We start from the raw sequence: 26,597 nt of genomic DNA on the forward strand, positions 1-26,597 counted from the left end.
GAGTTGTATTGGTATTGAATATGATGTTTGAATTGATACTGCCGTTATTGAGTGTGTAGTCTGGTTAGAGTGATTTGATGCGTTAGTTACTTAACATTACATAATGTTGTATAATGCTTATTATATTGATTGAGGAACTCACCCTTACACCTATTTTTCAGGTAACGAGCAGTGAGTTGAATAGGAGCTAGTGCTTGGAGTCTAGTGTAGTCTCCTAGTGGGTCATGCTCTGATAGATGTAACATCGGGAAGGGATGTTTGAATATTTTATTGATTGGTTGTGAACCATTTTGCATGTAATATGTTACATGATGTGAATAATTGAATTGATTTTATCCGCTGCGTATTATGCAGATACTTTATAATTTGGATTAAATAAATGAGCATGACAGGATATTCTGATGATGGTTGTGAAATGATTGTGTGACACCCTTCGGGGCATAATTACTCTGATTGATATGTTGCTATTTTAATTAAATAATTTGGGGTATTTAGAAGGGTGTTACAACACTCGCCCAGCGAAGCGTCAGATCCAGGAAAAGGCCCAGACCTAGTTTGCTCGCTAGGCGAGCAATTCCTTCGCCTAGCGAAGCTTGCGAAGTTTGAGATTTTTGGACCTCATTTTAAGCCCATTAGGTCACCACTACCTCTACTATAAATACCTGCTCCTCTGCTACGAAAAAAACACACACAGACGGACGAAGACGGACGGAAACACGCATCCAGAAGGGGAAACACAGAAACCCTGTTGATCCAAAGAATTCAGAAGGCGGAAACCCTGAAGGCCGTTTATTCACTCCGAAGCTACCGCCGTCCAACTCAATCCGGCTCGCCAATTCAAGGTTACAACTTGATTTGCAAACAGGTTAGCCTCACTATTATCACTTTAGCTTCTTAATTGGCATAGGATTATCATTTGGTGTCCTTATTTTGCATGTGGTATCATTTTAGTATCTTAATTTGCATGTGATATCGTTTTGTATTTTCAATTGGCATATGGTACCACTTCATGTTCTTAATTTGTGGATTATAATTGAATTCATAAACATCTTGAAGTCTTGCATGAGAATTTACATGTGTTTGCCTATTGTGAAACTGAACCATATAATTGTATGTGGGATGCCATAAGCCATGCTGCAGGTGGAGGTCATAATGTTCTCAAATTTCAAACCCGTGGCCGCTCGCTAGCTCATCGCTAGGCGAGCCCGCAGCGAGCCTTCGCTGAGCCTTCGCTAGGCGAAGCAGAGGCGACCGGGCCAGGGGCTGCTTTGCTTTTTGCTGCCTATTTCATGTTTACCTAATGATGATTCTGCATTATTTGGCCTAAATTCTTGGCTGCTATATTTATCTTATGATGCAATTTCCAATCGTATTTTATGCTTTAATCCGTGTGTTCATGGTAAAGGTTAGCATACTTCCGAAGAAATAGCCGGTTAGGTACTCCGCTTTACGCATGGGAAGCCTTCATGGAGAGGGATTCTAAATTATTTCACTTTAATGTGAAGATTCATATTGAGTGCCTAATTAATTTTACTATATTAATTTTTAATGTAATGTTGATTTTAATGTATCGATTTAATGCGGTATCATCATAATTACCTAATGGACTTAAAACATGGACTTTAAATAAATGACATCGGACCTCTCTTTATTACCCCACGATTACAATATTACGGTCATGTCCCGCGAATATGGGGATATCCTTAGCAAAGACCCTTCGGTAAAATCATCATAGCCCCTCGGATGTTGCCTTCGGAAATACTATTTTGTCCCTCGATGACCCTTCGGTGTAGCCTACGGTTAAATGATGGTAGTCCCTTCGAATGCTAAGGTATCCTCACAACTGTTGCCTTCAATGACCTATCGATGACCCTACGATGACCCTTATACATCCCAAGGATAAACTACTTGCTTCTCAATAGTAAGGACAGTTTTACCCTCATAAGGATGGGAAATGCCCAGAAAGACCTCGGACAGGTATAGCCTTAATTGCTCATTCATACCAAAAAATGCTTTTCACACCCCACACCTTTCAAACGTCTTCTTTTGGAAAATCACCACTTAGCATACATCCGTACTAGGATCATTGCCAAGTTATATTTCTCTAAACTACTTTCAAAAAACTAAATGAGATAACCACTTTGTATACATTCATGCAAGAATCATTACAAAGTTAAATTCTCCTTTTCAAAACATTTTTCATACATTTCTCAACCACCTTTTTTCAAACAAAGAAAACATAAATGATTGAGCAATTAAGAGCCCATGGATAACCATGGATACAAAGGGTGCTAATACCTTCCCTTTGTATAAAGTACCTCCCGAACCTAAGAATTTAAAATTAAGGTCTTTCCTGTTCTTTTCCACCTTTCCTTAAGGGATAAAAGAAAAGTCGGTGGCGACTCTTGCTAACCGCGACATTGCGATTACATATCCAATAAGGTCCAGTTCACCGTATGACACACTTTTCAAATAGACAAGTACAATACTTAATCTCCATTGGAGGTCACGGGTTGGAACCTTGGGAAATATGAAGAAAATTCTTATTTTAACAAAAATGATCTAAACAGAAAATCACAATTCCAATTATATATATTCTCCTAGATTTCAACTTTAAAATAGACATGTGACCTTAGAGAGAATTATAAAAATAATGAGAATATTGTCTAAAAAAGAACACTCATATTTCAATTGATATCAATGACAAAATCAGATAAATTTTTACAATACCATTAATAAGATTAAATTAATTAGTTAAAAAACAATTAAATTAATATAGCAACTACAATTTTCAACCCTTTGTTCATTATATAATTAAAGTTTGACAAGAGTAAATATAAATTTTATAAAGCTAATAAAGTTTTATTTGATAATATTTGCAAATAAACTTTTAATTTGGTTTAACACTGAGAATACAAACATTTAACAACTTAAAATTAAATATACAAATTAAAGATAACTACTAAGACAACATGAGAATCAAAATAAAACAAAAATTATTTTATAGTTATTTAAATTTGCAAAGCTAAATACGAATGTCATTCTCAATTTGCTAGTATGTATTTTCCTTTCAAATAATATGTATACTATTATATCTAATTAAGTCATATCATTGTCTAAATTATAATTCACAATAAATTACGGTAATATAAATTTAGAATATTGTCCTAGATTTCAAATTTAAAATAGACATGTGACCTTAATGAGAATTAATAAAAATATTGAGAATATTGTCTAAAAAAGAACACTCATATTTCAATTAATATCAATGACAAAATTAGATAAATTTTTACAATACCATTAATAAGATTAAAATAATTAGTTAAAAAACAATTAAATTAATATAGCAACTACAATTTTCAACCCTTTGTTCATTAGATAACTAAAGTTTGACAAGAATAACTATAAATTTTATAAAGCTAGTAAACTTTTATTTTATAATATTTGCAAATAAACTTTTAATTTTGTTTAACACTGGGAATACACACATTTAAAGACTTAAAATTAAATATACAAATTAAAGATAACTACTAAAACGACATTAGAATCAAAATAAAACAAAAATCATTTTATAGTTATTTAAATTTGCAAAGCTAATTACGAATGTCATTCTCAATTTGCTAGTATGTATTTTTCTTTCAAATAAATTGTATATTATTATATCTGATTAAGTCATATCATTGTCCGAATTATAATTCACAATAAATTACCGTAATATAAATTTAGCAATCATGTTTTAAAAAATAATTTCTAAATATATTGAAAATTCTATATAATATATATATGAGGCGTCATATTATATTACGACACATGTTAATAATTCTATTACATTTGGGCCGCATCATCCTATAGTCCTAAGTGGCACCTCTAAATTATTATTTTCACTTTAGAAATAGATAAATACAATATTTAATCTCCATTGGTGGTCACGGGTTCGAACCTTAGAAAAGAAGAAGAAAATTCTAATTTTTAACAAAAATGATCTAACAAGAAAATCACAATCCAATATATATATTATCTTAGATTTCAACTTTAAAATAGACATGTGAGCTTAGAAAGTATTTATATCCATATAATATATTAAATCAGAAAAATTAGATTATATGATGACACATGTTAACAATTCTATTCCATTTGCGCCACATCATCCTATAGTCCTATGTGGCACCTCTAACATATTATTTTCACTTTTCAAGTAGGCAAATACAATATTTAATTTCCATTGAAGATCACAGGTTCGAACCTTGGGAAAGACGAAGAAAATTCTTAATTTTAACAAAAATGATCTTACAAGAAAATCACAATTCCTACTATATATATTCTTCTAGGTTTTAACTTTAAAATAAACATGTAACCTTAGAGAGTATCTATATAATATATTATATATGAAGCATCCGATTATATTAAGACACATGTTAACAATTCTATTCCATTTGTGCCACGTAATCCTATAGTCCTATGTGGAACCTCTAAAATATTATTTTCACTTTTCAAATAGACAAGTACAATACTTAATCTCCATTGGAGGTCACGGGTTGGAACCTTGGGAAATATGAAGAAAATTCTTATTTTAACAAAAATGATCTAACAAGAAAATCACAATTCCAATTATATATATTCTCCTAGATTTCAACTTTAAAATAGACATGTGACCTTAGAGAGAATTATAAAAATAATGAGAATATTGTATAAAAAAGAACACTCATATTTCAATTGATATCAATGACAAAATCAGATAAATTTTTACAATACCATTAATAAGATTAAATTAATTAGTTAAAAAACAATTAAATTAATATAGCAACTACAATTTTCAACCCTTTGTTCATTATATAATTAAAGTTTGACAAGAGTAAATATAAATTTTATAAAGCTAATAAAGTTTTATTTGATAATATTTGCAATAAACTTTTAATTTGGTTTAACACTGAGAATACAAACATTTAACAACTTAAAATTAAATATACAAATTAAAGATAACTACTAAGACAACATGAGAATCAAAATAAAACAAAAATTATTTTATAGTTATTTAAATTTGCAAAGCTAAATACGAATGTCATTCTCAATTTGCTAGTATGTATTTTCCTTTCAAATAATATGTATACTATTATATCTAATTAAGTCATATCATTGTCTAAATTATAATTCACAATAAATTACGGTAATATAAATTTAGAATATTGTCCTAGATTTCAACTTTAAAATAGACATGTGACCTTAATGAGAATTAATAAAAATATTGAGAATATTGTCTAAAAAAGAACACTCATATTTCAATTAATATCAATGACAAAATTAGATAAATTTTTACAATACCATTAATAAGATTAAAATAATTAGTTAAAAAACAATTAAATTAATATAGCAACTACAATTTTCAACCCTTTGTTCATTAGATAACTAAAGTTTGACAAGAATAAATATAAATTTTATAAAGCTAGTAAACTTTTATTTTATAATATTTGCAAATAAACTTTTAATTTTGTTTAACACTGGGAATACACACATTTAAAGACTTAAAATTAAATATACAAATTAAAGATAACTACTAAAACGACATTAGAATCAAAATAAAACAAAAATCATTTTATAGTTATTTAAATTTGCAAAGCTAATTACGAATGTCATTCTCAATTTGCTAGTATGTATTTTCCTTTCAAATAAATTGTATATTATTATATCTGATTAAGTCATATCATTGTCTGAATTATAATTCACAATAAATTACCGTAATATAAATTTAGCAATCATGTTTTAAAAAATAATTTCTAAATATATTTAAAATTCTATATAATATATATATGAGGCGTCATATTATATTACGAGACACATGTTAATAATTCTATTACATTTGCGCCGCATCATCCTATAGTCCTTAGTGGCACCTCTAAATTATTATTTTCACTTTAGAAATTGATAAATACAATATTTAATCTCCATTGGTGGTCACGGGTTCGAACCTTAGAAAAGAAGAAGAAAATTCTAATTTTTAACAAAAATGATCTAACAAGAAAATCACAATCCAATATATATATTATCCTAGATTTCAACTTTAAAATAGACATGTGAGCTTAGAAAGTATTTATATCCATATAATATATTAAATCAGAAAAATTAGATTATATTATGACACATGTTAACAATTCTATTCCATTTGCGCCACATCATCCTATAGTCCTATAAGGCACCTCTAAAACATTATTTTCACTTTTCAAGTAGGCAAATACAATATTTAATTTCCATTGAAGATCACAGGTTCGAACCTTGGGAAAGACGAAGAAAAATCTTAATTTTAACAAAAATGATCTTACAAGAAAATCACAATTCCTACTATATATATTCTTCTAGGTTTTAACTTTAAAATAAACATGTAACCTTAGAGAGTATCTATATAATATATTATATATGAAGCATCCGATTATATTAAGACACATGTTAACAATTCTATTCTATTTGTGCCACGTAATCCTATAGTCCTATGTGGAACCTCTAAAATATTATTTTCACTTTTCAAATAGACAAGTACAATACTTAATCTCCATTGGAGGTCACGGGTTGGAACCTTGAGAAATATGAAGAAAATTCTTATTTTAACAAAAATGATCTAAACAGAAAATCACAATTCCAATTATATATATTCTCCTAGATTTCAACTTTAAAATAGACATGTGACCTTAGAGAGAATTATAAAAATAATGAGAATATTGTCTAAAAAAGAACACTCATATTTCAATTGATATCAATGACAAAATCAGATAAATTTTTACAATACCATTAATAAGATTAAATTAATTAGTTAAAAAACAATTAAATTAATATAGCAACTACAATTTTCAACCCTTTGTTCATTATATAATTAAAGTTTGACAAGAGTAAATATAAATTTTATAAAGCTAATAAAGTTTTATTTGATAATATTTGCAAATAAACTTTTAATTTGGTTTAACACTGAGAATACAAACATTTAACAACTTAAAATTAAATATACAAATTAAAGATAACTACTAAGACAACATGAGAATCAAAATAAAACAAAAATTATTTTATAGTTATTTAAATTTGCAAAGCTAAATACGAATGTCATTCTCAATTTGCTAGTATGTATTTTTTTTTTTTTGGAATAATAATAATCTTTATTGCCAAAAACAAAGAAGTACACGCCGATCCTCAGATCCAGGCCCCAACCGACACGAATACAAACGATGACCACTAAACACTATTACAATACGCTGTCAATTTTCTATTCATTCTAAATCTATCCATAAGTATGTCATGAATATGTTGGCTTTGGAGCTCTTCCTTCCTCCCCTGTTGGAAACAAATCCTGTTTCTCACCCACCAAATGTGGTAAACCGTTTCAGCCAGCGCAGCTTTGAAAATGCGCATTTTGTTGCCCTTCCCTTTAGCTTGTTGCCAAGCAGTATGCTCATTCCAATCAATATGGATATACTCCAGCCCAAGCCTATTGAGAGTCTCCTTCCAAATCTTCTTTGTGATCGCACACTCAAAGAATAAATGGCCTCTATTTTCCTGCATATTACAAAACAGACAATTCCCATCAGTATAAGTCCCGTGTCTCATCAATCTGTCTTTGGTTTGCAATCTGTCCTGACAGACCAGCCAAAGAGTAAAAACAGCCCTTGGTCTAGCCATGTTTATGTACATTAACCTCCTCCAATCAACTCTTGGCTTGTCCCCACGCAGATGCTGATACATTCTTCGAGTGTTATACATATCATTGGCCTGGAATTCAACCCAAATATCATTAGACATCAATTCAGCTTTATGTTTACAAATGGACTTCATTAACCATGAACTGTTGTTGTTGGGCTGGTATTCCTCCATCCCTCTATTCTTCAAGTAGTAACTATGCATCCATTTAACCCACATTTTATCCTTCTTCTCGCTCAAACTCCATAGCAGCTTGCCAATGGTGGCTTTATTCCATTCCCCTAAGGCTATGATGTTCCTTCCACCATTTGCAATCGAATCACACACATGGTCCCATGCCACCGGCGCTCTTTTACTCTTCTCGTCATTTCCAGCCCAAATGAATCTTCTACACATGCTTTCAATGTGCCTAATGATCTTCTTGGGTAGGAGGAATATTTGCATCCAATAATTGGTTATAGCAAACACCACACTTTTCACCAACTGTAATTTACCTGCATACGACAAAAGACGGCTACACCAATGGTTAATTCTAACAGTCATTCTATCTAGCAGCCCTTGGCAATTGTTGATGGTGAGCTTTCTACAGTTCAGCGGCACTCCAAGATACTTGACTGGGAGCTGCCCCAAAGAGAATCCAGTTGCTTGCTGCAAGTTTTCTTTGGTAATGCCATCTACCCCTCCCACAAACAGCTTGCTTTTAGGAATGCTCATCTGCAAGCCAGTTGAATTTGTGAATTTTTCCACCACCTGCATAATAAGTTGTAGGGAACCAACGTCCCCTCTCGCAAAGATCACAATATCATCAGCAAAACACATGTCAATAAGCTTCAATTTTTCACATTTTGGGTGAAAATTGAAGTTTGGATTATTATTCAAGTTTTGGAACATCCTATGCAGGTATTCCATCACCAGCACAAATAAGAGGGGGGAGATGGGATCTCCCTGTCTCAATCCCCTTTTTGCTTCCAGGATTTTTGAGGGACTCCCGTTGATATTGAACCGATAGGAAGTAGTGGTAACACATTCCATTACCCATTTTCTGAACATCTGAGGTATTCCCATCTCTTGCATAATCTGAGCTAAAGCATTCCAGTCAACCGTATCATACGCCTTTTGGATATCCATCTGCACCATGCACCTCGGAGAAATGTTCTTTCTGTTATACCCTCTAATCAGTTCTTGAGCCAAGATGATGTTGTCCTGTATGTGTCTCCCTGGAACAAAAGCAGATTGTGATTCATCCACCAGCTTACTGATCACCTTGCCCAGTCTAGTTGTTAGGATTTTTGATATTATCTTGTAAATTGTACTACAGCAAGCTATAGGCCTCATATCCTTCACAGTTTTAGCATCAGGATTTTTGGGGATAAGAGTTACCAAGGAGCAGTTGAAAACCTTCAGCATCTTTCCATTATGAAAAAATTCTTTAACTGCAGCTGTCACATCATTTTTCACAATTTGCCATGTAGCTGTGAAGAAGTAAGCGTTGAATCCATCCACCCCCGGTGCCTTATTCTTGCCTATGCTTTTCAGAGCATTCCACACTTCCCCTTCCTCAACAGGTCTTATCAGCTGACAAGCACTCTCTCTATCAAGAGTTTTACCGTTCCTTACTGTGGTAATATCGATACATCTCAGGTTCAGGGATTTAGTACCTACCAATTTGGCATAGAATTGTAAAACTTCTTCTTCTATATCTTCTGGTTTGCTTAAGCTACAACCATTTACAGACTCCATAGCATACATCCCCTTTTGCTTATTTCTGTCCCTCACATATGCATGATAGAAAGCATTATTCCCATCTCCTAGTTGTAGCCAATTCACCTTGGCTTTCTGCTTCAATATATTTTCCTCTGTTTGGTTCAAGTGGATGAGGTTCTCAGTATACTGCTTCACTCTCTCAATACTTTGCACATTGAACAAGTTATTATGGATACCCTTCTGTTCGTCTAGAAGCAATTGTCTGGCTTTCTGGATTTGGTCTTGAATGTCTGAGTATTGAGAGTTCATCTTCTTCAGAATCGGTTGCAATCTCAATAATTTCCTCCATAATCTGTACATATTATTGCCTATCACCTCTTCTTGCCAACTGTTCTTCATAATCTGCATATAGGTAGGCTCTTTAACACTGCAATTCAGGAATTTAAACATCGATCCCTTCCTTATCTGCTGTTGGCTAACACTAACTTTGACAGGGGTATGATCCGAGATATTAGGAGCCAAGTTTTCCACTACAGCATCAGGATACTTCTGCAACCACTGGACGTTCGACAGCATTCTATCAATTCTAGAGTGGATGATTCCTTGGGTATGTTTGTTGGACCAGGTGAAGTAGCTTCCTTTGGATACATTTTCAAACAAGCTAACACTGTGCATCATCTCATCTAAATCTCTGTATTCTGCATAATTAACTGGTTGTCCACCAATTCTGTCCTCCTCCTTCAAGACATTATTAAAGTCCCCAATGACCACCCAGGGCCTATCCATATTGCTTCCCAGATTTTCCAACTTGCTCCACAATGTTTTCCTATGTTCCACTTGATTGAAGGCATAAATCATTGTAGCGACATAACGAAATGAGTTATCTATTCCATAAACCTCAAAGTGCAGAAATTGTTCATGAACTTGAATCATCCTGATTATCACTTCAGCTTTATTCCACAGAAGCCAGATCCTACCATTGTAGTGTTTGTCATAGTTGTCTTCAAAACACCACTTATTTCCATACTGTCTTCTTATTCCAGCAGCCTTATCTTCTTTAACTCTAGTCTCTAACAAGCCAACAATAGGAGACTTAAAAGAAGCAATGTAAGAAAATACCTCCCTGTGTCTAGCTCCTTTATTTATTCCTCTCACATTCCAAGTCACTAGCATCGTAGCCTTCTCTCATCCCCTACAGGACCTTCTCCATTCCTTAGGGGTGTGAAAGTGTTTTGATTTTCCATGGCTGAACTCTTTGGTGAATAATTCATTACTCTTTTACCTCTGTCCTTTTCTGCCACCTTAGTCCAGTCTGTGCTAGTACCCACTTCATCTACTGGTTTCTCTGCTACCATTGTGACTGGCTGAACCTCTCCACTTTGAGTTTGGTCCCCTTGTGGATGCTCTGATTTCTGTATATTCCCAACTGGTTGCCATATCTTCTTGACTTGGTGATTCATTGGCTTCTTCAGTGCACAGTCATGCCCTATTTTCAGGCATTTATGGCAATATTTGGGTACCCATTCATACTCAATACATTGTTGGACAAGCTTGTTGTTATGATCCCTGATGTTGATGCTGTTTCGAAGTTTTTGTGTAACATCTACCTCCACCAACATTCGGGCATATGAAACCCTTAGCTTCTTTGTTGTACATTCATCCATTGTAATTGGTTTTCCAATAGAGCTTGCTATCTTAGCCAAGCATTTCTCTCCCCACAGGTGCAGGGGCAATTGGGGAAATGTGACCCACAACGGCATAACCCGCAATATATCCTCTTTCATCTCAAAATCTGAGCTCCATTGTCTTAAGTATAATGGCTTCCCATAGATGAAATACGGGCCCTGAGCTAGCACATGCTCTCTATCCTCTTGGTTCCTGAATCGCACAATAAAATATCCTTCCTCGTTGTAATACAGCTCTGGTAGCGAAACCGAGTTCCAATTCTTCTCCATGAATTTCTTGACTGCATTCATTGACAGAGACTCTCCTAGAGCAAACAATATAATTGAATTCGCCCAAAACTCGAGCTCTTCTTCGACATCAGATTCTTCAATTTTTACTTCCACTTCGCCATCAACCATCATGGGTGGGGTATACTCCATGTTCACCTCTCTATTGATTCTTCTATTGCCTCTTATGACATCTACCCAGGGTTTCCTTAGTTTCATAGTCTCTGGCTCCTCAACCCCTGGCACTTCAATTTCACTCTCCATCGCCATAGAAGGTCCCATGTCCGGTATCTCCTTTTCCTTGCGATTGGCGTCTTGCCCTTCATGTTCGCCTGCTTGGGGTTCTTGTGATTCTTCATCATCCCCTTCTTGCTGTTCCATAATTGCTTGAGTGACTATTGTTCGCTCCTCCCCTTTCCGTCGCGCCACCACCGCACGCCTTGGCCGGCCAACGCCACGTTTGCCCATGGTTGTTAAACCCTATCAGAGCAAAAAAGGAAAAAAAAAGTGCTAGTATGTATTTTCCTTTCAAATAATATGTATACTATTATATCTAATTAAGTCATATCATTGTCTAAATTATAATTCACAATAAATTACGGTAATATAAATTTAGAATATTGTCCTAGATTTCAACTTTAAAATAGACATGTGACCTTAATGAGAATTAATAAAAATATTGAGAATATTGTCTAAAAAAGAACACTCATATTTCAATTAATATCAATGACAAAATTAGATAAATTTTTACAATACCATTAATAAGATTAAAATAATTAGTTAAAAAACAATTAAATTAATATAGCAACTACAATTTTCAACCCTTTGTTCATTAGATAACTAAAGTTTGACAAGAATAAATATAAATTTTATAAAGCTAGTAAACTTTTATTTTATAATATTTGCAAATAAACTTTTAATTTTGTTTAACACTGGGAATACACACATTTAAAGACTTAAAATTAAATATACAAATTAAAGATAACTACTAAAACGACATTAGAATCAAAATAAAACAAAAATCATTTTATAGTTATTTAAATTTGCAAAGCTAATTACGAATGTCATTCTCAATTTGCTAGTATGTATTTTCCTTTCAAATAAATTGTATATTATTATATCTGATTAAGTCATATCATTGTCTGAATTATAATTCACAATAAATTACCGTAATATAAATTTAGCAATCATGTTTTAAAAAATAATTTCTAAATATATTTAAAATTCTATATAATATATATATGAGGCGTCATATTATATTCCGAGACACATGTTAATAATTCTATTACATTTGCGCCGCATCATCCTATAGTCCTTAGTGGCACCTCTAAATTATTATTTTCACTTTAGAAATTGATAAATACAATATTTAATCTCCATTGGTGGTCACGGGTTCGAACCTTAGAAAAGAAGAAGAAAATTCTAATTTTTAACAAAAATGATCTAACAAGAAAATCACAATCCAATATATATATTATCCTAGATTTCAACTTTAAAATAGACATGTGAGCTTAGAAAGTATTTATATCCATATAATATATTAAATCAGAAAAATTAGATTATATGATGACACATGTTAACAATTCTATTCCATTTGCGCCACATCATCCTATAGTCCTATGTGGCACCTCTAAAACATTATTTTCACTTTTCAAGTAGGCAAATACAATATTTAATTTCCATTGAAGATCACAGGTTCTAACCTTGGGAAAGACGAAGAAAATTCTTAATTTTAACAAAAATGATCTTACAAGAAAATCACAATTCCTACTATATATATTCTTCTAGGTTTTAACTTTAAAATAAACATGTAACCTTAGAGAGTATCTATATAATATATTATATATGAAGCATCCGATTATATTAAGACACATGTTAACAATTCTATTCCATTTGTGCCACGTAATCCTATAGTCCTATGTGGAACCTCTAAAATATTATTTTCACTTTTCAAATAGACAAGTACAATACTTAATCTCCATTGGAGGTCACGGGTTGGAACCTTGGGAAATATGAAGAAAATTCTTATTTTAACAAAAATGATCTAAACAGAAAATCACAATTCCAATTATATATATTCTCCTAGATTTCAACTTTAAAATAGACATGTGACCTTAGAGAGAATTATAAAAATAATGAGAATATTGTCTAAAAAAGAACACTCATATTTCAATTGATATCAATGACAAAATCAGATAAATTTTTACAATACCATTAATAAGATTAAATTAATTAGTTAAAAAATAATTAAATTAATATAGCAACTACAATTTTCAACCCTTTGTTCATTATATAATTAAAGTTTGACAAGAGTAAATATAAATTTTATAAAGCTAATAATGTTTTATTTGATAATATTTGCAAATAAACTTTTAATTTGGTTTAACACTGAGAATACAAACATTTAACAACTTAAAATTAAATATACAAATTAAAGATAACTACTAAGACAACATGAGAATCAAAATAAAACAAAAATTATTTTATAGTTATTTAAATTTGCAAAGCTAAATACGAATGTCATTCTCAATTTGCTAGTATGTATTTTCCTTTCAAATAATATGTATACTATTATATCTAATTAAGTCATATCATTGTCTAAATTATAATTCACAATAAATTACGGTAATATAAATTTAGAATATTGTCCTAGATTTCAACTTTAAAATAGACATGTGACCTTAATGAGAATTAATAAAAATATTGAGAATATTGTCTAAAAAAGAACACTCATATTTCAATTAATATCAATGACAAAATTAGATAAATTTTTACAATACCATTAATAAGATTAAAATAATTAGTTAAAAAACAATTAAATATATATATAGCAACTACAATTTTCAACCCTTTGTTCATTAGATAACTAAAGTTTGACAAGAATAAATATAAATTTTATAAAGCTAGTAAACTTTTATTTTATAATATTTGCAAATAAACTTTTAATTTTGTTTAACACTGGGAATACACACATTTAAAGACTTAAAATTAAATATACAAATTAAAGATAACTACTAAAACGACATTAGAATCAAAATAAAACAAAAATCATTTTATAGTTATTTAAATTTGCAAAGCTAATTACGAATGTCATTCTCAATTTGCTAGTATGTATTTTCCTTTCAAATAAATTGTATATTATTATATCTGATTAAGTCATATCATTGTCTGAATTATAATTCACAATAAATTACCGTAATATAAATTTAGCAATCATGTTTTAAAAAATAATTTCTAAATATATTTAAAATTCTATATAATATATATATGAGGCGTCATATTATATTACGAGACACATGTTAATAATTCTATTACATTTGCGCCGCATCATCCTATAGTCCTTAGTGGCACCTCTAAATTATTATTTTCACTTTAGAAATTGATAAATACAATATTTAATCTCCATTGGTGGTCACGGGTTCGAACCTTAGAAAAGAAGAAGAAAATTCTAATTTTTAACAAAAATGATCTAACAAGAAAATCACAATCCAATATATATATTATCCTAGATTTCAACTTTAAAATAGACATGTGAGCTTAGAAAGTATTTATATCCATATAATATATTAAATCAGAAAAATTAGATTATATTATGACACATGTTAACAATTCTATTCCATTTGCGCCACATGATCCTATAGTCCTATGTGGCACCTCTAAAACATTATTTTCACTTTTCAAGTAGGCAAATACAATATTTAATTTCCATTGAAGATCACAGGTTCGAACCTTGGGAAAGACGAAGAAAATTCTTAATTTTAACAAAAATGATCTTACAAGAAAATCACAATTCCTACTATATATATTCTTCTAGGTTTTAACTTTAAAATAAACATGTAACCTTAGAGAGTATCTATATAATATATTATATATGAAGCATCCGATTATATTAAGACACATGTTAACAATTCTATTCCATTTGTGCCACGTAATCCTATAGTCCTATGTGGAACCTCTAAAATATTATTTTCACTTTTCAAATAGACAAGTACAATACTTAATCTCCATTGGAGGTCACGGGTTGGAACCTTTGGAAATATGAAGAAAATTCTTATTTTAACAAAAATGATCTAACAAGAAAATCACAATTCCCATTATATATATTCTCCTAGATTTCAACTTTAAAATAGACATGTGACCTTAGAGAGAATTAATAAAAATATAGAGAATATTGTCTAAAAAAGAACACTCATATTTCAATTGATATCAATGACAAAATCAGATAAATTTTTACAATACCATTAATAAGATTAAATTAATTAGTTAAAAAACAATTAAATTAATATAGCAACTACAATTTTCAACCCTTTGTTCATTATATAATTAAAGTTTGACAAGAGTAAATATAAATTTTATAAAGCTAATAAAGTTTTATTTGATAATATTTGCAAATAAACTTTTAATTTGGTTTAACACTGAGAATACAAACATTTAACAACTTAAAATTAAATATACAAATTAAAGATAACTACTAAGACAACATGAGAATCAAAATAAAACAAAAATTATTTTATAGTTATTTAAATTTGCAAAGCTAAATACGAATGTCATTCTCAATTTGCTAGTATGTATTTTCCTTTCAAATAATATGTATACTATTATATCTAATTAAGTCATATCATTGTCTAAATTATAATTCACAATAAATTACGGTAATATAAATTTAGAATATTGTCCTAGATTTCAACTTTAAAATAGACATGTGACCTTAATGAGAATTAATAAAAATATTGAGAATATTGTCTAAAAAAGAACACTCATATTTCAATTAATATCAATGACAAAATTAGATAAATTTTTACAATACCATTAATAAGATTTAAATAATTAGTTAAAAAACAATTAAATTAATATAGCAACTACAATTTTCAACCCTTTGTTCATTAGATAACTAAAGTTTGACAAGAATAAATATAAATTTTATAAAGCTAGTAAACTTTTATTTTATAATATTTGCAAATAAACTTTTAATTTTGTTTAACACTGGGAATACACACATTTAAAGACTTAAAATTAAATATACAAATTAAAGATAACTACTAAAACGACATTAGAATCAAAATAAAACAAAAATCATTTTATAGTTATTTAAATTTGCAAAGCTAATTACGAATGTCATTCTCAATTTGCTAGTATGTATTTTCCTTTCAAATAAATTGTATATTATTATATCTGATTAAGTCATATCATTGTCTGAATTATAATTCACAATAAATTACCGTAATATAAATTTAGCAATCATGTTTTAAAAAATAATTTCTAAATATATTTAAAATTCTATATAATATATATATGAGGCGTCATATTATATTACGAGACACATGTTAATAATTCTATTACATTTGCGCCGCATCATCCTATAGTCCTTAGTGGCACCTCTAAATTATTATTTTCACTTTAGAAATTGATAAATACAATATTTAATCTCCATTGGTGGTCACGGGTTCGAACCTTAGAAAAGAAGAAGAAAATTCTAATTTTTAACAAAAATGATCTAACAAGAAAATCACAATCCAATATATATATTATCCTAGATTTCAACTTTAAAATAGACATGTGAGCTTAGAAAGTATTTATATCCATATAATATATTAAATCAGAAAAATTAGATTATATGATGACACATGTTAACAATTCTATTCCATTTGCGCCACATCATCCTATAGTCCTATGTGGCACCTCTAAAACATTATTTTCACTTTTCAAGTAGGCAAATACAATATTTAATTTCCATTGAAGATCACAGGTTCGAACCTTGGGAAAGACGAAGAAAATTCTTAATTTTAACAAAAATGATCTTACAAGAAAATCACAATTCCTACTATATATATTCTTCTAGGTTTTAACTTTAAAATAAACATGTAACCTTAGAGAGTATCTATATAATATATTATATATGAAGCATCCGATTATATTAAGACACATGTTAACAATTCTATTCCATTTGTGCCACGTAATCCTATAGTCCTATGTGGAACCTCTAAAATATTATTTTCACTTTTCAAATAGACAAGTACAATACTTAATCTCCATTGGAGGTCACGGGTTGGAACCTTGGGAAATATGAAGAAAATTCTTATTTTAACAAAAATGATCTAAACAGAAAATCACAATTCCAATTATATATATTCTCCTAGATTTCAACTTTAAAATAGACATGTGACCTTAGAGAGAATTATAAAAATAATGAGAATATTGTCTAAAAAAGAACACTCATATTTCAATTGATATCAATGACAAAATCAGATAAATTTTTACAATACCATTAATAAGATTAAATTAATTAGTTAAAAAACAATTAAATTAATATAGCAACTACAATTTTCAACCCTTTGTTCATTATATAATTAAAGTTTGACAAGAGTAAATATAAATTTTATAAAGCTAATAAAGTTTTATTTGATAATATTTGCAAATAAACTTTTAATTTGGTTTAACACTGAGAATACAAACATTTAACAACTTAAAATTAAATATACAAATTAAAGATAACTACTAAGACAACATGAGAATCAAAATAAAACAAAAATTATTTTATAGTTATTTAAATTTGCAAAGCTAAATACGAATGTCATTCTCAATTTGCTAGTATGTATTTTCCTTTCAAATAATATGTATACTATTATATCTAATTAAGTCATATCATTGTCTAAATTATAATTCACAATAAATTACGGTAATATAAATTTAGAATATTGTCCTAGATTTCAACTTTAAAATAGACATGTGACCTTAATGAGAATTAATAAAAATATTGAGAATATTGTCTAAAAAAGAACACTCATATTTCAATTAATATCAATGACAAAATTAGATAAATTTTTACAATACCATTAATAAGATTAAAATAATTAGTTAAAAAACAATTAAATTAATATAGCAACTACAATTTTCAACCCTTTGTTCATTAGATAACTAAAGTTTGACAAGAATAAATATAAATTTTATAAAGCTAGTAAACTTTTATTTTATAATATTTGCAAATAAACTTTTAATTTTGTTTAACACTGGGAATACACACATTTAAAGACTTAAAATTAAATATACAAATTAAAGATAACTACTAAAACGACATTAGAATCAAAATAAAACAAAAATCATTTTATAGTTATTTAAATTTGCAAAGCTAATTACGAATGTCATTCTCAATTTGCTAGTATGTATTTTCCTTTCAAATAAATTGTATATTATTATATCTGATTAAGTCATATCATTGTCTGAATTATAATTCACAATAAATTACCGTAATATAAATTTAGCAATCATGTTTAAAAAATAATTTCTAAATATATTTAAAATTCTATATAATATATATATGAGGCGTCATATTATATTACGAGACACATGTTAATAATTCTATTACATTTGCGCCGCATCATCCTATAGTCCTTAGTGGCACCTCTAAATTATTATTTTCACTTTAGAAATTGATAAATACAATATTTAATCTCCATTGGTGGTCACGGGTTCGAACCTTAGAAAAGAAGAAGAAAATTCTAATTTTTAACAAAAATGATCTAACAAGAAAATCACAATCCAAATATATATTATCCTAGATTTCAACTTTAAAATAGACATGTGAGCTTAGAAAGTATTTATATCCATATAATATATTAAATCAGAAAAATTAGATTATATTATGACACATGTTAACAATTCTATTCCATTTGCGCCACATCATCCTATAGTCCTATGTGGCACCTCTAAAACATTATTTTCACTTTTCAAGTAGGCAAATACAATATTTAATTTCCATTGAAGATCACAGGTTCGAACCTTGGGAAAGACGAAGAAAAATCTTAATTTTAACAAAAATGATCTTACAAGAAAATCACAATTCCTACTATATATATTCTTCTAGGTTTTAACTTTAAAATAAACATGTAACCTTAGAGAGTATCTATATAATATATTATATATGAAGCATCCGATTATATTAAGACACATGTTAACAATTCTATTCCATTTGTGCCACGTAATCCTATAGTCCTATGTGGAACCTCTAAAATATTATTTTCACTTTTCAAATAGACAAGTACAATACTTAATCTCCATTGGAGGTCACGGGTTGGAACCTTTGGAAATATGAAGAAAATTCTTATTTTAACAAAAATGATCTAACAAGAAAATCACAATTCCCATTATATATATTCTCCTAGATTTCAACTTTAAAATAGACATGTGACCTTAGAGAGAATTAATAAAAATAATGAGAATATTGTCTAAAAAAGAACACTCATATTTCAATTGATATCAATGACAAAATCAGATAAATTTTTACAATACCATTAATAAGATTAAATTAATTAGTTAAAAAACAATTAAATTAATATAGCAACTACAATTTTCAACCCTTTGTTCATTATATAATTAAAGTTTGACAAGAGTAAATATAAATTTTATAAAGCTAATAAAGTTTTATTTGATAATATTTGCAAATAAACTTTTAATTTGGTTTAACACTGAGAATACAAACATTTAACAACTTAAAATTAAATATACAAATTAAAGATAACTACTAAGACAACATGAGAATCAAAATAAAACAAAAATTATTTTATAGTTATTTAAATTTGCAAAGCTAAATACGAATGTCATTCTCAATTTGCTAGTATGTATTTTCCTTTCAAATAATATGTATACTATTATATCTAATTAAGTCATATCATTGTCTAAATTATAATTCACAATAAATTACGGTAATATAAATTTAGAATATTGTCCTAGATTTCAACTTTAAAATAGACATGTGACCTTAATGAGAATTAATAAAAATATTGAGAATATTGTCTAAAAAAGAACACTCATATTTCAATTAATATCAATGACAAAATTAGATAAATTTTTACAATACCATTAATAAGATTAAAATAATTAGTTAAAAAACAATTAAATTAATATAGCAACTACAATTTTCAACCCTTTGTTCATTAGATAACTAAAGTTTGACAAGAATAAATATAAATTTTATAAAGCTAGTAAACTTTTATTTTATAATATTTGCAAATAAACTTTTAATTTTGTTTAACACTGGGAATACACACATTTAAAGACTTAAAATTAAATATACAAATTAAAGATAACTACTAAAACGACATTAGAATCAAAATAAAACAAAAATCATTTTATAGTTATTTAAATTTGCAAAGCTAATTACGAATGTCATTCTCAATTTGCTAGTATGTATTTTCCTTTCAAATAAATTGTATATTATTATATCTGATTAAGTCATATCATTGTCTGAATTATAATTCACAATAAATTACCGTAATATAAATTTAGCAATCATGTTTTAAAAAATAATTTCTAAATATATTTAAAATTCTATATAATATATATATGAGGCGTCATATTATATTACGAGACACATGTTAATAATTCTATTACATTTGCGCCGCATCATCCTATAGTCCTTAGTGGCACCTCTAAATTATTATTTTCACTTTAGAAATTGATAAATACAATATTTAATCTCCATTGGTGGTCACGGGTTCGAACCTTAGAAAAGAAGAAGAAAATTCTAATTTTTAACAAAAATGATCTAACAAGAAAATCACAATCCAATATATATATTATCCTAGATTTCAACTTTAAAATAGACATGTGAGCTTAGAAAGTATTTATATCCATATAATATATTAAATCAGAAAAATTAGATTATATGATGACACATGTTAACAATTCTATTCCATTTGCGCCACATCATCCTATAGTCCTATGTGGCACCTCTAAAACATTATTTTCACTTTTCAAGTAGGCAAATACAATATTTAATTTCCATTGAAGATCACAGGTTCGAACCTTGGGAAAGACGAAGAAAATTCTTAATTTTAACAAAAATGATCTTACAAGAAAATCACAATTCCTACTATATATATTCTTCTAGGTTTTAACTTTAAAATAAACATGTAACCTTAGAGAGTATCTATATAATATATTATATATGAAGCATCCGATTATATTAAGACACATGTTAACAATTCTATTCCATTTGTGCCACGTAATCCTATAGTCCTATGTGGAACCTCTAAAATATTATTTTCACTTTTCAAATAGACAAGTACAATACTTAATCTCCATTGGAGGTCACGGGTTGGAACCTTGGGAAATATGAAGAAAATTCTTATTTTAACAAAAATGATCTAAACAGAAAATCACAATTCCAATTATATATATTCTCCTAGATTTCAACTTTAAAATAGACATGTGACCTTAGAGAGAATTATAAAAATAATGAGAATATTGTCTAAAAAAGAACACTCATATTTCAATTGATATCAATGACAAAATCAGATAAATTTTTACAATACCATTAATAAGATTAAATTAATTAGTTAAAAAACAATTAAATTAATATAGCAACTACAATTTTCAACCCTTTGTTCATTATATAATTAAAGTTTGACAAGAGTAAATATAAATTTTATAAAGCTAATAAAGTTTTATTTGATAATATTTGCAAATAAACTTTTAATTTGGTTTAACACTGAGAATACAAACATTTAACAACTTAAAATTAAATATACAAATTAAAGATAACTACTAAGACAACATGAGAATCAAAATAAAACAAAAATTATTTTATAGTTATTTAAATTTGCAAAGCTAAATACGAATGTCATTCTCAATTTGCTAGTATGTATTTTCCTTTCAAATAATATGTATACTATTATATCTAATTAAGTCATATCATTGTCTAAATTATAATTCACAATAAATTACGGTAATATAAATTTAGAATATTGTCCTAGATTTCAACTTTAAAATAGACATCTGACCTTAATGAGAATTAATAAAAATATTGAGAATATTGTCTAAAAAAGAACACTCATATTTCAATTAATATCAATGACAAAATTAGATAAATTTTTACAATACCATTAATAAGATTAAAATAATTAGTTAAAAAACAATTAAATTAATATAGCAACTACAATTTTCAACCCTTTGTTCATTAGATAACTAAAGTTTGACAAGAATAAATATAAATTTTATAAAGCTAGTAAACTTTATTTTATAATATTTGCAAATAAACTTTTAATTTTGTTTAACACTGGGAATACACACATTTAAAGACTTAAAATTAAATATACAAATTAAAGATAACTACTAAAACGACATTAGAATCAAAATAAAACAAAAATCATTTTATAGTTATTTAAATTTGCAAAGCTAATTACGAATGTCATTCTCAATTTGCTAGTATGTATTTTCCTTTCAAATAAATTGTATATTATTATATCTGATTAAGTCATATCATTGTCTGAATTATAATTCACAATAAATTACCGTAATATAAATTTAGCAATCATGTTTTAAAAAATAATTTCTAAATATATTTAAAATTCTATAATATATATATGAGGCGTCATATTATATTACGAGACACATGTTAATAATTCTATTACATTTGCGCCGCATCATCCTATAGTCCTTAGTGGCACCTCTAAATTATTATTTTCACTTTAGAAATTGATAAATACAATATTTAATCTCCATTGGTGGTCACGGGTTCGAACCTTAGAAAAGAAGAAGAAAATTCTAATTTTTAACAAAAATGATCTAACAAGAAAATCACAATCCAATATATATATTATCCTAGATTTCAACTTTAAAATAGACATGTGAGCTTAGAAAGTATTTATATCCATATAATATATTAAATCAGAAAAATTAGATTATATTATGACACATGTTAACAATTCTATTCCATTTGCGCCACATCATCCTATAGTCCTATGTGGCACCTCTAAAACATTATTTTCACTTTTCAAGTAGGCAAATACAATATTTAATTTCCATTGAAGTTCACAGGTTCGAACCTTGGAAAGACGAAGAAAATTCTTAATTTTAACAAAAATGATCTTACAAGAAAATCACAATTCCTACTATATATATTCTTCTAGGTTTTAACTTTAAAATAAACATGTAACCTTAGAGAGTATCTATATAATATATTATATATGAAGCATCCGATTATATTAAGACACATGTTAACAATTCTATTCCATTTGTGCCACGTAATCCTATAGTCCTATGTGGAACCTCTAAAATATTATTTTCACTTTTCAAATAGACAAGTACAATACTTAATCTCCATTGGAGGTCATGGGTTGGAACCTTGGGAAATATGAAGAAAATTCTTATTTTAACAAAAATGATCTAACAAGAAAATCACAATTCCAATTATATATATTCTCCTAGATTTCAACTTTAAAACAAACATGTGACCTTAGAGAGAATTAATAAAAATATAGAGAATATTGTCTAAAAAAGAACACTCATATTTCAATTGATATCAATGACAAAATCAGATAAATTTTTACAATACCATTAATAGGATTAAAATAATTAGTTAAAAAACAATTAAATTAATATAGCAACTACAATTTTCAACCCTTTGTTCATTAGATAACTAAAGTTTGACAAAAATAAATATAAACTTTATAAAGCTAATAAAGTTTTATTTGATAATATTTGCAAATAACTTTTAATTTTGTTTAACACAGAGAATACAAACATTTAAAAACTTAAAATTAAATATACAAATTAAAGATAACTACTAAGACAACATGAGAATCAAAATAAAACAAAAATTCTTTTATAGTTATTTAAATTTGCAAAGCTAAATACGAATGTCATTCTCAATTTGCTAGTATGTATTTTCCTTTCAAAAATATGTATACTATTATATCTAATTAAGTCATATCATTGTCTAAATTATAATTCACAATAAATTACGGTAATATAAATTTAGAATATTGTCCTAGATTTCAACTTTAAAATAGACATGTGACCTTAATGAGAATTAATAAAAATATTGAGAATATTGTCTAAAAAAGAACACTCATATTTCAATTAATATCAATGACAAAATTAGATAAATTTTTACAATACCATTAATAAGATTAAAATAATTAGTTAAAAAACAATTAAATTAATATAGCAACTACAATTTTCAACCCTTTGTTCATTACATAACTAAAGTTTGACAAGAATAAATATAAATTTTATAAAGCTAGTAAACTTTTATTTTATAATATTTGCAAATAAACTTTTAATTTTGTTTAACACTGGGAATACACACATTTAAAGACTTAAAATTAAATATACAAATTAAAGATAACTACTAAAACGACATTAGAATCAAAATAAAACAAAAATCATTTATAGTTATTTAAATTTGCAAAGCTAATTACGAATGTCATTCTCAATTTGCTAGTATGTATTTTCCTTTCAAATAAATTGTATATTATTATATCTGATTAAGTCATATCATTGTCTGAATTATAATTCACAATAAATTACCGTAATATAAATTTAGCAATCATGTTTTAAAAAATAATTTCTAAATATATTTAAAATTCTATATAATATATATATGAGGCGTCATATTATATTACGAGACACATGTTAATAATTCTATTACATTTGCGCCGCATCATCCTATAGTCCTTAGTGGCACCTCTAATTTATTATTTTCACTTTAGAAATTGATAAATACAATATTTAATCTCCATTGGTGGTCACGGGTTCGAACCTTAGAAAAGAAGAAGAAAATTCTAATTTTTAACAAAAATGATCTAACAAGAAAATCACAATCCAATATATATATTATCCTAGATTTCAACTTTAAAATAGACATGTGAGCTTAGAAAGTATTTATATCCATATAATATATTAAATCAGAAAAATTAGATTATATTATGACACATGTTAACAATTCTATTCCATTTGCGCCACATCATCCTATAGTCCTATGTGGCACCTCTAAAACATTATTTTCACTTTTCAAGTAGGCAAATACAATATTTAATTTCCATTGAAGTTCACAGGTTCGAACCTTGGGAAAGACGAAGAAAATTCTTAATTTTAACAAAAATGATCTTACAAGAAAATCACAATTCCTACTATATATATTCTTCTAGGTTTTAACTTTAAAATAAACATGTAACCTTAGAGAGTATCTATATAATATATTATATATGAAGCATCCGATTATATTAAGACACATGTTAACAATTCTATTCCATTTGTGCCACGTAATCCTATAGTCCTATGTGGAACCTCTAAAATATTATTTTCACTTTTCAAATAGACAAGTACAATACTTAATCTCCATTGGAGGTCATGGGTTGGAACCTTGGGAAATATGAAGAAAATTCTTATTTTAACAAAAATGATCTAACAAGAAAATCACAATTCCAATTATATATATTCTCCTAGATTTCAACTTTAAAACAGACATGTGACCTTAGAGAGAATTAATAAAAATATAGAGAATATTGTCTAAAAAAGAACACTCATATTTCAATTGATATCAATGACAAAATCAGATAAATTTTTACAATACCATTAATAGGATTAAAATAATTAGTTAAAAAACAATTAAATTAATATAGCAACTACAGTTTTCAACCCTTTGTTCATTAGATAACTAAAGTTTGACAAAAATAAATATAAACTTTATAAAGCTAATAAAGTTTTATTTGATAATATTTGCAAATAACTTTTAATTTTGTTTAACACAGAGAATACAAACATTTAAAAACTTAAAATTAAATATACAAATTAAAGATAACTACTAAGACAACATGAGAATCAAAATAAAACAAAAATTCTTTTATAGTTATTTAAATTTGCAAAGCTAAATACGAATGTCATTCTCAATTTGCTAGTATGTATTTTCCTTTCAAATAATATGTATACTATTATATCTAATTAAGTCATATCATTGTCTAAATTATAATTCACAATAAATCACGGTAATATAAATTTAGAATATTGTCCTAGATTTCAACTTTAAAATAGACATGTGACCTTAATGAGAATTAATAAAAATATTGAGAATATTGTCTAAAAAAGAACACTCATATTTCAATTAATATCAATGACAAAATTAGATAAATTTTTACAATACCATTAATAAGATTAAAATAATTAGTTAAAAAACAATTAAATTAATATAGCAACTACAATTTTCAACCCTTTGTTCATTAGATAACTAAAGTTTGACAAGAATAAATATAAATTTTATAAAGCTAGTAAACTTTTATTTTATAATATTTGCAAATAAACTTTTAATTTTGTTTAACACTGGGAATACACACATTTAAAGACTTAAAATTAAATATACAAATTAAAGATAACTACTAAAACGACATTAGAATCAAATAAAACAAAAATCATTTTATAGTTATTTAAATTTGCAAAGCTAATTACGAATGTCATTCTCAATTTGCTAGTATGTATTTTCCTTTCAAATAA

The sequence above is a fragment of the Lathyrus oleraceus genome, chromosome 2, assembly GCF_024323335.1.
Source record: "Lathyrus oleraceus cultivar Zhongwan6 chromosome 2, CAAS_Psat_ZW6_1.0, whole genome shotgun sequence".
Taxonomy (NCBI): domain Eukaryota; kingdom Viridiplantae; phylum Streptophyta; class Magnoliopsida; order Fabales; family Fabaceae; genus Lathyrus; species Lathyrus oleraceus.